Here is a 12,250-nt window from a genome sequence, read left to right on the forward strand (position 1 = left end):
TTCATAAACTCTGTTAAAAATTGCTGTTTAAGTATGCCCTTTTGACCTTTGAGCTGGGGGTCTGGGGGAAGTTGTGCTTGACCATCGTCTTTTTAAAGAGTACATTTATGCCAAGTAATTTTAAAATCCCTTCAAAAAATGGGGGGATTTTAGGGAAACCGGACAGGAAAAAAAGCCTTGTTAAACCTTTTGGACCCCCAAATTTTGTGCCCTTGCCCTTTAAAGCTAGGGGCCCAAAGGTTTTGCACATGAACTCTTTCTCCTCTTGGGGAAAACCCTTTTGGGGCCAAGTTTTATTAAAACCCTCTTCATGGATGGGGGGAAGTTATGGACCGGGGACGGGAAAAAAAGCCCTTTTGGGACCTTTTGCCCCCAAATTTGTGCCCCTTGCCCTTTTTGGTGGGGGCCCGGGTTTTGGCATGACACATCACCTTTTTAATTGGGGAACATTTGGGCCAAAGTAATACAAAAAAATTCCCTTCAAGGTTGGAAGAGTTGTGGACCGGACAGGAAAAAAAAAGCCTGTTAAACCTTTGCCCTTTCCAATTGGACCTTGAATTTTGGGGCCCTAGGGGTCAAAAATTTTTTGCGCAGGGACCATCGTTCATCATGGGGAACATTTGTCCCAAAGAAAATTAAAACCCCCTTCGGGATGTTAGAGTTATGGCCCGGGACCAAAAAATTGCGGACGGAGGGAAGAGGGAAAAAAGGGGTTTCCCAATAGTCCCCGAAACGGGTTTTTTCAACCAGTGGGGGGACTAAAAAAGGGTACTTGGCATTGATAAGAAAAGTTTTTTTTTCTGCTAGGGGACATAGTTATAGAAACATCTAAAAATGTATGTTAATTCTTGATTTTGCAGTTTTTTCAGAATTTTTATCTTTAACTTGTATATACACACCCAAAAGTTTTATACAGTTTTTAAAACAATTAAAATTTACTTCTACTGAAAACATGTATATCTGTTTTTTTTTAAAAGGGAAACTAAAATTGCTTGTGCATAAAGGGTATCCTGGAATTAAAATACTTTTTGGGGGGGAAATTAGGAAGGAAAAAGAAGGGCAATGTTTTTAGTTTAGAAATAGCTCCCCCATTTTGTTTACAATTTTACTTTGTGTATTTTTAAAAAAACACTTCTTGATTTTTCCTTTGTAGAAATAATCTTTTGAAAAGATTTAGATGATTTTTTGGTTTTTTTTTGGGGGAAAATATGGAATAAATCTAAATGAGAATTTGGAACATTTCAAATTTTTTCATAAGCTTTAGCCAAGTGAAAAAAATCCGGATATTCTATTTTCGCGAAAAGTGCGACTCCCCAATTTCGGCCTTTTTTTAAGCTAATGTTTGAAATTTAAACACAATGTTCAAGCAGTTGGGGCCAAAGCTATATCATTTACAGTGAGTGTTTATGGATTATATTCACGGGATAGAATACATTATTTTTCAACTTTAAAATTTTACACACTGTTTTGGGATCTTTTGCAAACATCTTTTAAACAGGACAGGGGCTCAAAAACCAAAACGTAACTGGGGCCAAAAAGGAAAAAAACCAGGGCCAAAACAAAATTTTCAAGCTTTTTGATTGGTTAAAAAAAGGAGGTCCAATACGGAGAATCCACTTCGTTAGTTTTTTAAAAATGAGCCATTTTTTTCACTTTTTTGAAAAAAAAATTATCCAACATGTTTCATTTAAAAATAAGTAGGGACAAGCGGATGTTGTTTTTTGGAGACTAAAATTTGTTATTTAAACTTTTTCGTATGGTGTAAAATGCGTTTTTTCTTGCCCAAAAAATTCTGACGGTTGTCAAGGAAAATAATAAAAAAAAAGGAAAACCAAATTAAAAAAAACGATGAGATTTTCTCTTTAACAGACTTTTTTGTAGGTGGGACATTAGTACAATGAAAAATTACCCTATTCAAATGCGGGAAAGGGGATGAAAAAATTTGGGGGAACAAGTTTGGTCAGTTTTTAAAACTGCAAACCCATTTCGGAAAACATGGGACTAAAAATTTGCGTTTGGGTTTTAAATTATTTTTATCAACACATATGTAAATGATTTTGTGTCTCCTTGCTTGCGGGCCAAAAGGGAAATAAATTTTAAAGAAAATTTTTATCACATTTCAAATGATAAAAAAAACTCGCTGAACAAAAAAAAAATGGGAAATTCCCAAAAAAAAAGGGGTTTCATGGATGCCCCTGGATCGTCACCTAAGAATAAAAGTAAAATTGTTTCAAATGTAAAAAGATGATAAAATATTAAAAAGTCATAGGTTGCTTTTCAGGTCTTGAAATTCATTTTTTAAAAAACGATCGGGAAAAAAATTTGTGTATGTATCAAAATTTTTCAAGGCTGTATCTTAAAAAACAAAAGTGGGTCAGTGGGTAAAGGGTCACATTTAAGGGAAAATCATATTACTTGGGATCATCAGGAAATTGTAACTAAACAGTCTTAAAAAATTGGAAATCAGGGGATTTTTTAAGTATAATTTTTTCCCTATATAACCACAAATAACAAGGGGCCCTTTTGGGCGGGGGCCACTTTTTAACCCCAGGGGGCAAAATTTTTAAAAAAATTTTGGGAAAGGGGAAGATACTAGACAATGCCCCATCCCAAAATATCAAAACCCTGGGTCGTAGGGTTTTTTTAACAAGAAGAATTTTAAATTTTTTTTTCCTTTTTACAAGTCTAAAAAAACTTAAGCCCCCCAGACGGGGGGTCTTTTCCCCCCAAGGGGGTAAAATTTTGAAAAATTTTGGTTGGGGGCCATAAGACAATGTACAAAAAAAATTTATAAAAGGGGTTTCTAAGTTTTTTTTGGGGGTTTTTCAGACAAAAAGTTTTTTAAAACTTTTTTTCCTAAAATAATTTCCTATGTAAAACTTGGGACATTGGGGGGGGGCCCCCATTTTTGCCCGGGGGGTTTAATTTTAAATTTTTTTTTGGGTTTAGAGGACCACTAGATGATGCTACAAAACCAAAATATCAAAGCCCTGGGCCCCTGTGTTTTTGGGACAAAAATTTTTTTTTAAAAGTTAGCATTTGGCTAAAAATTTTGGGTTCCAGAAATTTTGAATGTTTCCCCTTTAAAAAGACTTTTTCGGGAAAAGGCTGCACTTACGAGAAAAAAATTTTTGGGCAAATTTGCACTACAATTCATTTTAAAAAAAGTTGCACTTACAAGACATTTCTGCCCTTCCCTTGGACTTGCATAGTTTTTCTCAAAATATCTAAATTTTTCTTGTTCTTTTAAATGCTTAATCCCTTTTTCCAGTCTAGCATGCTGAGACACTTGTCGGGTTCTTGTTAAAGGGGTAGTTGTGAATACTACAAATATCCCCTCACGCACAAAAATACAAATTATTTTCAGATAAAAAAAACTCTACATTCAAAGCAAAAAATTTTCTGTTATTGTAAATTTTTTCGGGGGGGTTTTTAAAGGGAGAAAACGTGTGTTAACAGAGAGATTATCGCGTTCACGTGCTGTTAAAAAAACCTTTTCACATATGCGGGGTTCGGGGCCCCAAAGCAAAAACTTCACGGGGGGGCCCCAAAACAGTAATTCAAAAAAAAAAATGATGCCAACAAAAACAAGGGGGACCCTTGAGGTCCGGGAAATCGTTCCCATTGTTCCCACATAAAATGAGTTTGATGTCGTTTTTTTTTCTTTAAAAATTTAAATTAGTGACCTATTTTTTTGAGGTCATGTGCCCTAGTTCTGAACTTTATCTAGATATCAAGTTTAAAAATTATGACCAATTTCATAAAGGGTTTCCATTGAAAAAAAAATGGCCTCTAGAGAGGTACAATGTTTTTTTTTTATTTGCCCTAATGACCTAGTTTTTAAAGGGCACACCCCCAAATTTTTGTACTTGACCTAGAATCATCAAGGTGAACATTCTCACCAATTTTTGGTAAAGGGTTTCCCCCCCCATTGAAAAATATAGCCCCAAGAGGTCACAAGGTTTTTCTATTTTTTAAAAACGTACTGACCTATTTTTTTGGACCGCGCCTAAACCCGGGTTTTGAACTTGACATAGATATCACAAGACAAAATTCTGACAAATTTTTTTCATGCAGCCCCATGAAAAATTTTGCCTCTACGAGGTCCCCGGGTTTTTTTCTATTATATGACCTTCTGACCAAATTTTTGCCCGGACGTGCCCCAGTTTGGGAACTTGACATAAATATCTTCAAGATGAACATTTTTCCCTTTTTTCCCATCCCCCTGAAAAATGTGACCTCTAGAGGGGTTAAACAAGGATTTTCATTATTTGCCCTACTGCCCTTTGTTTTTGACCGCATTTCACCCATTTCCCCAAACTTGACCTAGATATCACCAGATGAACATTCAGACCAACTTTCATACAGTTTCCCATGAAAAATATGGCCTCTCAAAAGGGCCCCAAAATTTTTTTTTCTATTTTTTTGCCCTACGGACCTATTTTTTGAGGGCCCACGTGCCCCAGTTTAAATTTGGCCTAATACACCCAGTTGAACTTTTCCCCAACAAATTTTTCCCATGAAAAGCCATTAAAAAAGTAGGGCCTCTAAAGAGGTCAAAAGGTTTTTATTTTTTTAGCCCTTACTGACGTATTTTTTTGACCGAAAGCGGGCCCCAGTTTAAAACCCTTTACCTGATTTCATTAAGAAGAAAAATTAAAACCCATTTTGTTATCCAGACCCCATAAAAATTTAGGGTTTTTAGGGGAGTCCCAGGTTTTTCTATTTTTTGACCTACGGGCCTAGTTTCCAAACCGCACTGCCCCATTTCAAACTTGACAAGATATCATAAAGATAAAAATTCTAAACCAAACTATCATGAAGATCCAATGAAAAAATGTGACCCCCTAGAGTGGGCACAAGCAAAAGTTTACGCACGTACGGAAAAGCAGTTTGGGCGGAAGGAGCACGTGATCACAAAATCACCTTTGTCATTTGGACAGGTGAGCTTAAAACAAATCATACATTCCCCCCACAATTTTTTGGAAAATTTTAAAGGGCGTTTAGGGGGAGGGATGCATTTATTTGTATTTTTTCCGCGTTTTATGCTGAAAAAGGCCCCCAAATGGGATGTTCATTTCGTGTTATTACATTGCAGAATCCCCCGGGGTAGTAAAGGGCCCCTCGCTTATGGCTTGGCACCAAAAAAATACCTCGGAAATTTTTCAGACTTATAACAAAGAAAAAACTTTCGTTATCTCTTTTATTATAGCATAAAAACCCGCTGTTATTGTACTTTTTTTTTGGGGGTTTTTTTTAAAAAGGAGAGGAAACGTATGTTAAAAAGAGATTCTCGCGTCCCAAAAAGCGTTTTTAAAACCCCTTTTTTTATTTGGGACTTTCCGTGCAGAGCGTAAACCTTTATGGCCCCAAAAAAATAATTCAAAAAAAATGACGTCAACGTGCCAAAACGACGTAGACTTACCCCGGCATTTCATGGGAAAAATTTAAAAGATGTTGGGAGTATATATTTATTTACCAGATTTTTGTTTTTTAAATTTTTAGAAAAGTGTTAGCTCTGTTCTTTTCGTTTTTGGGAACATCTTCAAATCCCTTTGGGAAATGTTGGTACCATCGCCCCACGGGCCGGGCACCCCAAAACAATCCCCTCCCGGGGTTTGCAGGACGTTATAACACCAAAAAAAAAGCGTTATCCCTACATTGGAAAGTTCCTCCTCATTAAATGAACATTAAATAAAAACTATGCATTTTTAAACTATTTGCATTAGCAGTTTAACAGGGAAAATTAGGGTTACCTTTCAAGGGGTGTTTTGGGCCCTTTAAGGGAACCTTTGGGAAAAACTCAAACCCGCATTTGCTCTTGTGCTAAAAGGGCCCCTCCGGGGGCAAATATCCCTCAAGTAAAACCCGTAAATTTCCTTGGGGGCCCCCAAAAGCCATGTATTTTAAAACCCCTAAAATTTAAATACAGAATGAAAATATGAATGGATTTTGAATACAAAATTTGAGATGCTTTTTTAGAAAAGGGGCATTTTCCCACAACTGCCCCTAGAAAATTGTTTGTTTTTCTAAAGTTTTTTGCTTGGGATTCAATTTTTGATGGGTTTGGAAAGAGTGGGTCCAACAGTAAAATTTAAGGGCCATAAATTCAAAATTGCCGGGGGGATTTGGTATTATCAAAAATTGGATAAGGTCTTTGGACAAACCCTTTTGTTTAAGTTTGGTGGAAGATCGGGGTGAGAAAATTTTTCGACTTAGAGAGGGGGGACAAGAGTAAACAGACAGATTTTTTCGGTAATTCAAGGGCCATAATTTTAAAATTTCCCAGACCGATTTGGCTAGTTATCGAAATTTTTTCCGAGGTCCAGGGCCCCAAAAACATTTTTTTTCAAGTTTGGTGAAAAATCGGAAAGAAAAAAAAGTTTGACCCTTTTAAAATGGGACAAGAGTAAAAGGGCCCTTTTTTTTAATAATTTTAAGGGGCCCTAACTCCCCAAAAAGCCTTGAACCCGGTTTGGCTAGTTTTTCGAACCTGGGGAGGTCTCATAGTCAAAAAACATTTTTGTTTTAAGTTTGGGGGAAGGGTTGGATGAAAAATATTCGAATTTTGAGTGGGAGACAAGAGTAAGAAGAAACCCAATTTTTTTGGGAATTCAAAAAAGCCATAATCCAAGCTGCCTGGCCAAATTTTGGTAGTTATCGAACTTTGGCCCCAGGGCTTAGGGGCAAACACATTTTGTTTTAAGTTTGGGGGAAAATTTGGATAGAAATGTTTTTGGAAAATTAGAATGTGGACAAGCTTTTTTACAGCACACAGACCCACCCCAAACACACCCACCCGGACTTGGGGTAAAGCCCAAAAGGGCTCGCACACCACTGATGGTGGGAAAACATATTATGGTTTGTCGTTCATAAAACGCCATCCCCGAAACAATCCCTTTTCATTTTGAACTCTTCTGCTTTTAAAAATCTTTTTGGGATTTAATGGACTCTCTAGTCCCGCTTTTTCAAATATCCCCTTTTCTGTTAAAATTTTTAAACCCCCTAGCCAAATAGAAAATCCGTGGAATTCTTCCCCAAAACGTTTTTTTTGCCTTTTGTTTTTCCCCTTTTTTGGTACTGAAAAAAGGGTCCATATTCCAGTTGTTTCACCCTTTTTACCATTTCATCCGGGCGGTATTTTTAATACTGACACCACATTTCCTACTTGGGGGCCACCCCTTTCCCAAATATTTTGGTTAGGTTTGTTAAAGCCATATTCCCTCTTTCAACTGAAAAGACATCATTCCCTTTTCTTGGGTCTTTTTCCAATAATTTAGCTGAACCTGGAAAGCAAAAGTGTCCTTAATTTTCTTTTATTCTCAATTTGGGGAAATTTAACCTACCCCAACTCCATGGCGCGGGAATAAAATTATGTTAACACTTAGCCTGCTGACGGGGGAAGTGATTCTGCCTTTGCGACCCAGTGCAACCAAGACAGCCTTTCACATCCCTTTCAGTCTAAACATGTTTTTGCACTGTTCGCCCCTTCAGGGGAGAAACTTTAAGTGAAAACCCCTTCAAAGATAAGTGGGATTGCCCGAAAAGAACGATGGGCCCAGTCCCTTTTAGAAAATTTTTGCAGGGAAAAGGGTTTAAATTTTAAATTAATTTTTCCAATTTAGTTTTACAGCCTTTTCCCTAAAGTGCCAAACTTAGTATGTTTTTTAATGAACCCCCTGGGAAAATCATGATGTGTGTAAAAAAAACTATAAACATAAAAGGTTTTATAAAGACAATTCAGGAAATTTATTACTGACAATATTTTAAAATTAATTGCAAAAAAATTTTTGCATGATTTAAAAGTTTATATTGCCCCAGCTATTAAACATTGCTGTTCAGGGGTTTAATATATTTATGGAAAAGTTTGGGTCTCGGGCTGTTCGTAAGATTTTTTCTCTGGGCAACAAATGTTTTTGGGGAAAAACTTTTTTTAACAAAACATGTGAAGTCCCACTGGTTATTTTGAAAACAAACCCTTAAATTTTTAAAAAAATGAAACATTGGTTTTTTTTAGGAAAACAGTTTGTAAAAAAACACACCTTTTTTTCATGGTTTTTAAACAATAATTTGGTTTCTTTGAACATTATTTAAAAAAAAAGCCAAACACGCAAAGGTATAATAAATTTAGGTTTTTGTCAACAACTATACTTGCACTTTATGTCCCCTTTGCCTTTTTTGGCCTTTATTTTTTACAAAATTCTGAAAACCTATGGAATCAGTGAGGTTTTTCATAATATTATGTGTATGCTTTTCTATTTCTTGGCTTCTACTTCTATGCCATCTGTAACCCAAATTTTCCCGACATCAGGGCCCTGTTTTCCTACAGGAAAAAGTTAAAAAGAAAATGTTCCTTTTTATATTTTTGGGTTTAATTTATTTTAAAATGCATAAAAAAAAATTGGGATTGGGTTTAAAAACCAAGGCTGGGTTTAAAAAATTATTTTCAAAATTGGAAATAGCAACCTTATTCTGTATTGTAAATTTTAAACATTATTCCCTTTTTTCCCGGGACTTAGTAAAAAAAAATTGAAATCCATTAAAAAAGGGCAGTCTGAAAAACTGCTAAAAACTCCTGTCTTTAATGGATTTTGAAAAAAACGAGCTTTTGAGTTTCGCCCCAACCTGACCCTGGCTGATTCTGTTTTTGCATTGGGCTTGTTTTAGTTTAAAAATTACAAAAATTTCATGGGAAAACCTTGGGAAGGGGGTTTAAAGGGCCTACAGAGCTCAAACCTTTTATTTGAGTTATACTTGACCTTTCGTTTTACAGGGCTTAAAAGATTTTTTGATTGTTGATATTTTACCCAGTTGATTTTAAAATTTTCCCTTTAAGCAGTTTTTTGAGCTATAAAGTGGACACAAATGGAAGGCTCAAAACCTTTGACCCTAATTTTTGACCTTAAACCCTTTTGGGTGGCATGGCGACTCATGCATTTGCAAAATCATTTGATGAGGTGATCAATTCACTCCCGGGTTTCCCCAAAATACTTTTGATGGGATTATGAAAAATTTTAGAGCGGACACAAAAATTTCAGACTCAAAAACCCTTTTTCACTGAATTGTGACCCTTTCCCTTTTCTGGGGGCTTTTGCTGGGCTCATTTAAAATTTTGCAAAGTGTCTTGAAGGGGGTGAAACATTTTACCCAAGTTTCTGAAAATCCCCAAGGGGTTTTTGGTTTTACAGTGCTGAAAAAAAATGGAAAGGGTTTAAATCTTTTGGGCCCTTAGTTGTGACCTTTTACCTTTCGCCTGCAAAGGGCTCGGTCCCAAGTTCTGGGTTTCTTTTTGATGAGGGTGATCATTTTTTCAGATTTTAATGGGAAACAGTAATTTTCTTACGTTTTGCCTCAATTTTTAAAAAAATTAAAGATTTTATTATATAAAATTTCACTCATTGAAATGGGGGCATTACTTGTCCCAAATTTAAATTTTGGTCCTAGGGAATTCCCTTATTAGTACATTTTATGGTCAATACTGGTCAAAATTTAATTTCTGTGATTTGGTTTTTTTTTTTAAAAAAAGAGAAGAATTGGTTAGTTTCCGTAGATGAGAAAGTATTCTGGGGAGGTGGGGAGGTTATCGGGTGGGCCCCAAGGCGAACCTTAATTTAAATCCGGAGCCCCAGCCAGATAAACTTTTCCATTTTAAGGCCCCTAACCTATTTTTCTATTTATGTGTCATTACTTCATTTTTCCCATATTTGGGAATTTATTTTACAAAAAAAAAAGTGTGCACAAAACCCTTTTAATTTAATCATATTCGTGATTTATTCACCCTTTTATAATTTTTTTAATCCCCCGACCAGTAATGTGGTTTTTTAAATTAAAAAAAATCGCAATAACTTCTTCGGTTTTTGGGAAAAAAAACTCATTATTTGACCCCTCATTTTCTTTTTGGCATTTCCCAAAACCCCAAAGGTGAGGGTTTTTAATTGGGAAAATTTCTTATGGGCAAAAAATATCGATCAAAGGGGCCCCATGGAAACAAAAATGACCGTATATCAATGGTCCCCGTGTCAAGTGGGCGGTTTTTTTTTAATTAAAAAGATATATGGCACCCTGATATCGGGGCGAAAGTAAATGCAAGTGAAAAGGTTTAAAAAAAGTTAAACCCTGGTTTTTAAACATTGAATGGGACGTGGGATTATTAAACATACAAATAATTAGTGACCAGATTCAAAATTTTTTTATTTTTGCCATGGGGTCCAAATTAAAGGCCCAAACGAAAAATTGCTTTTCAAAACACAAACCCTTTCAGAAAGGTTTAGATGTTTTTTAAAATTTTTTGCCCTTGAATTTTTTATACAAAAAAAATTAATTGATTTTTTTTACTTTTCAGTGAAACGCTTTTAGGGTATAGTTTTTTTGAAATACATGTACTTTTTACAAATTTTTGTTTAGTTTAAAAATTTGCAGTTTTTTTTTCCAAATTTCTGTGTTTTTTTTGTAGAAACATAAAAATCTTTGCAAACTAATCTAAAATTGAATTTTTTTAAAAAGACCATAAAAAATTTTTAAAATTATTTAATCCCAACCCCCTACTTTGACCAAAATTTGGGGGTACTTTAGATTGTTCTTACCAAATACTAATGCATACATTCACCATAATCAAATTCCCAAAAGCTCTAAAACAGTATAATTAAATTTTTCATAAAGTAAACAAAGTATCTTAAAACAGTATTGACTAATTGACAAATATTACCAAACGAACCGTATTGACCCAAATTCAGGGGGGGTATTGACCCGGGGGAGTGTTTCCGGTTAAAGCCGCTGGGTTTAAAAAAAAGGGGGGGTTTTAAAAAGCCCCCCAAAAATTTTCCGGGAAAAGAAATAAAAATTTAAAAAAATACCCTTTTTCTTTGCTTTGCTGTTATTTTATCAAACTAGCATCCCCTTTCCCCCGATTTTTTCATTGGGTTCCCAACTCGGTTTTCATTGTTTTCCCGAAATGTTTTCCTCAATGCAATTTTTAGGGATGAAAATTGCTTGAGCAAAATAACTTTGAAAACTAAAATATAAATTACGTGCCTAAAAAATAGTCCATTTTCGGAAATGGGTATGAATGCAAAACCCAAAGCAAAAAAATAAAGAATTCCCTTATAAATTTAAAAAATGTTTAAGGTAAATTTGGGCCCCTAACAAATAATGTTAAAAAAGAGCTGCTCCATAGGATGACACTGCCCCCGATGGCATTTGAATTTAATGTTTTTGGCCGATGTTAGGGGTTTAGGGCCTTTTACCCATGGAGCGGGTCTTTTCCCGCGACACGTTTGTTTTTACTGTGCCACACATTCATGCGTAGTTTTTTTTAAAAAAACCCTGCAAAGAATGACAAAAAATTTTGGACCGGAACGCCCATTTTAAAGCACTATCATGAAAAAAGACCCAAATGTGACCTTTACCTTTGAGTACGGACTGGGTCTTGGGCGCGACACGTTTGTCCCTTTTTGTGGTTTCCAAATTTTTCCAAGTTATTTGAAAAAACCCCTCCATGGATGGGCAAAGAATGGTAACCGGGGCAAAGCCCCTCAATGCATTCCCTTTTCCCTCTAAGTGTTTTACCTTGACCTTTGAGCTACGGGCCTGGGTCTTGCGCGCGACCCCGTCGTCTTACTGTGGTACAAAATTGATTTCCAAATTATTTGAAAAAACCATCCATGGATGACAAAGTTTTGGGGGCCGGGGCACGCCCTTTAATGCACTATCCTTTAAAGGGCTATGTGTGACCTTTACCCCTTTTAGCTAGGGGCCTGGGGCTTGGGGCGGGGACACGTGTCTTAAATGTGGTAAAACCCTTCATGCCAAGTTAAATTTGAAAATCCATCCATCGATGACAAAGATATGGACCGGACACGAAAATTGCGGACAGACTGACAGACCGACAGACGGACAGACGGTTCAAAAACTATATGCCTCCCTTCGGGGGCATAAAAATGGCATTTGCTTTGTATATTATTAAAACTGGCCATGTTACAAATTTTAAACAACTTTTAACGTGCCTTTTTTTTTGTAAATTTTATATAATATATGGAATTTCCTCAAGTTCAAGTAGAGACAAATTTCAATGTGATGGCCACTATTTTAAACCGCTTGCAGACAATTCATTACAGCATTAATTTTGATAAAAGCAACATTAAACTATTATTAAACAATTATAAAACAAATTAAAACTGTAAATATCATTTTTTTTCTAGGATGCCTCAAGTGAACAGATTTAATGGGACAGAATTTTAACTTCAACACTGAA

This window comes from Mercenaria mercenaria, chromosome 2 (genome assembly GCF_021730395.1).
Source record: "Mercenaria mercenaria strain notata chromosome 2, MADL_Memer_1, whole genome shotgun sequence".
Classification (NCBI taxonomy): Eukaryota; Metazoa; Mollusca; class Bivalvia; order Venerida; family Veneridae; genus Mercenaria; species Mercenaria mercenaria.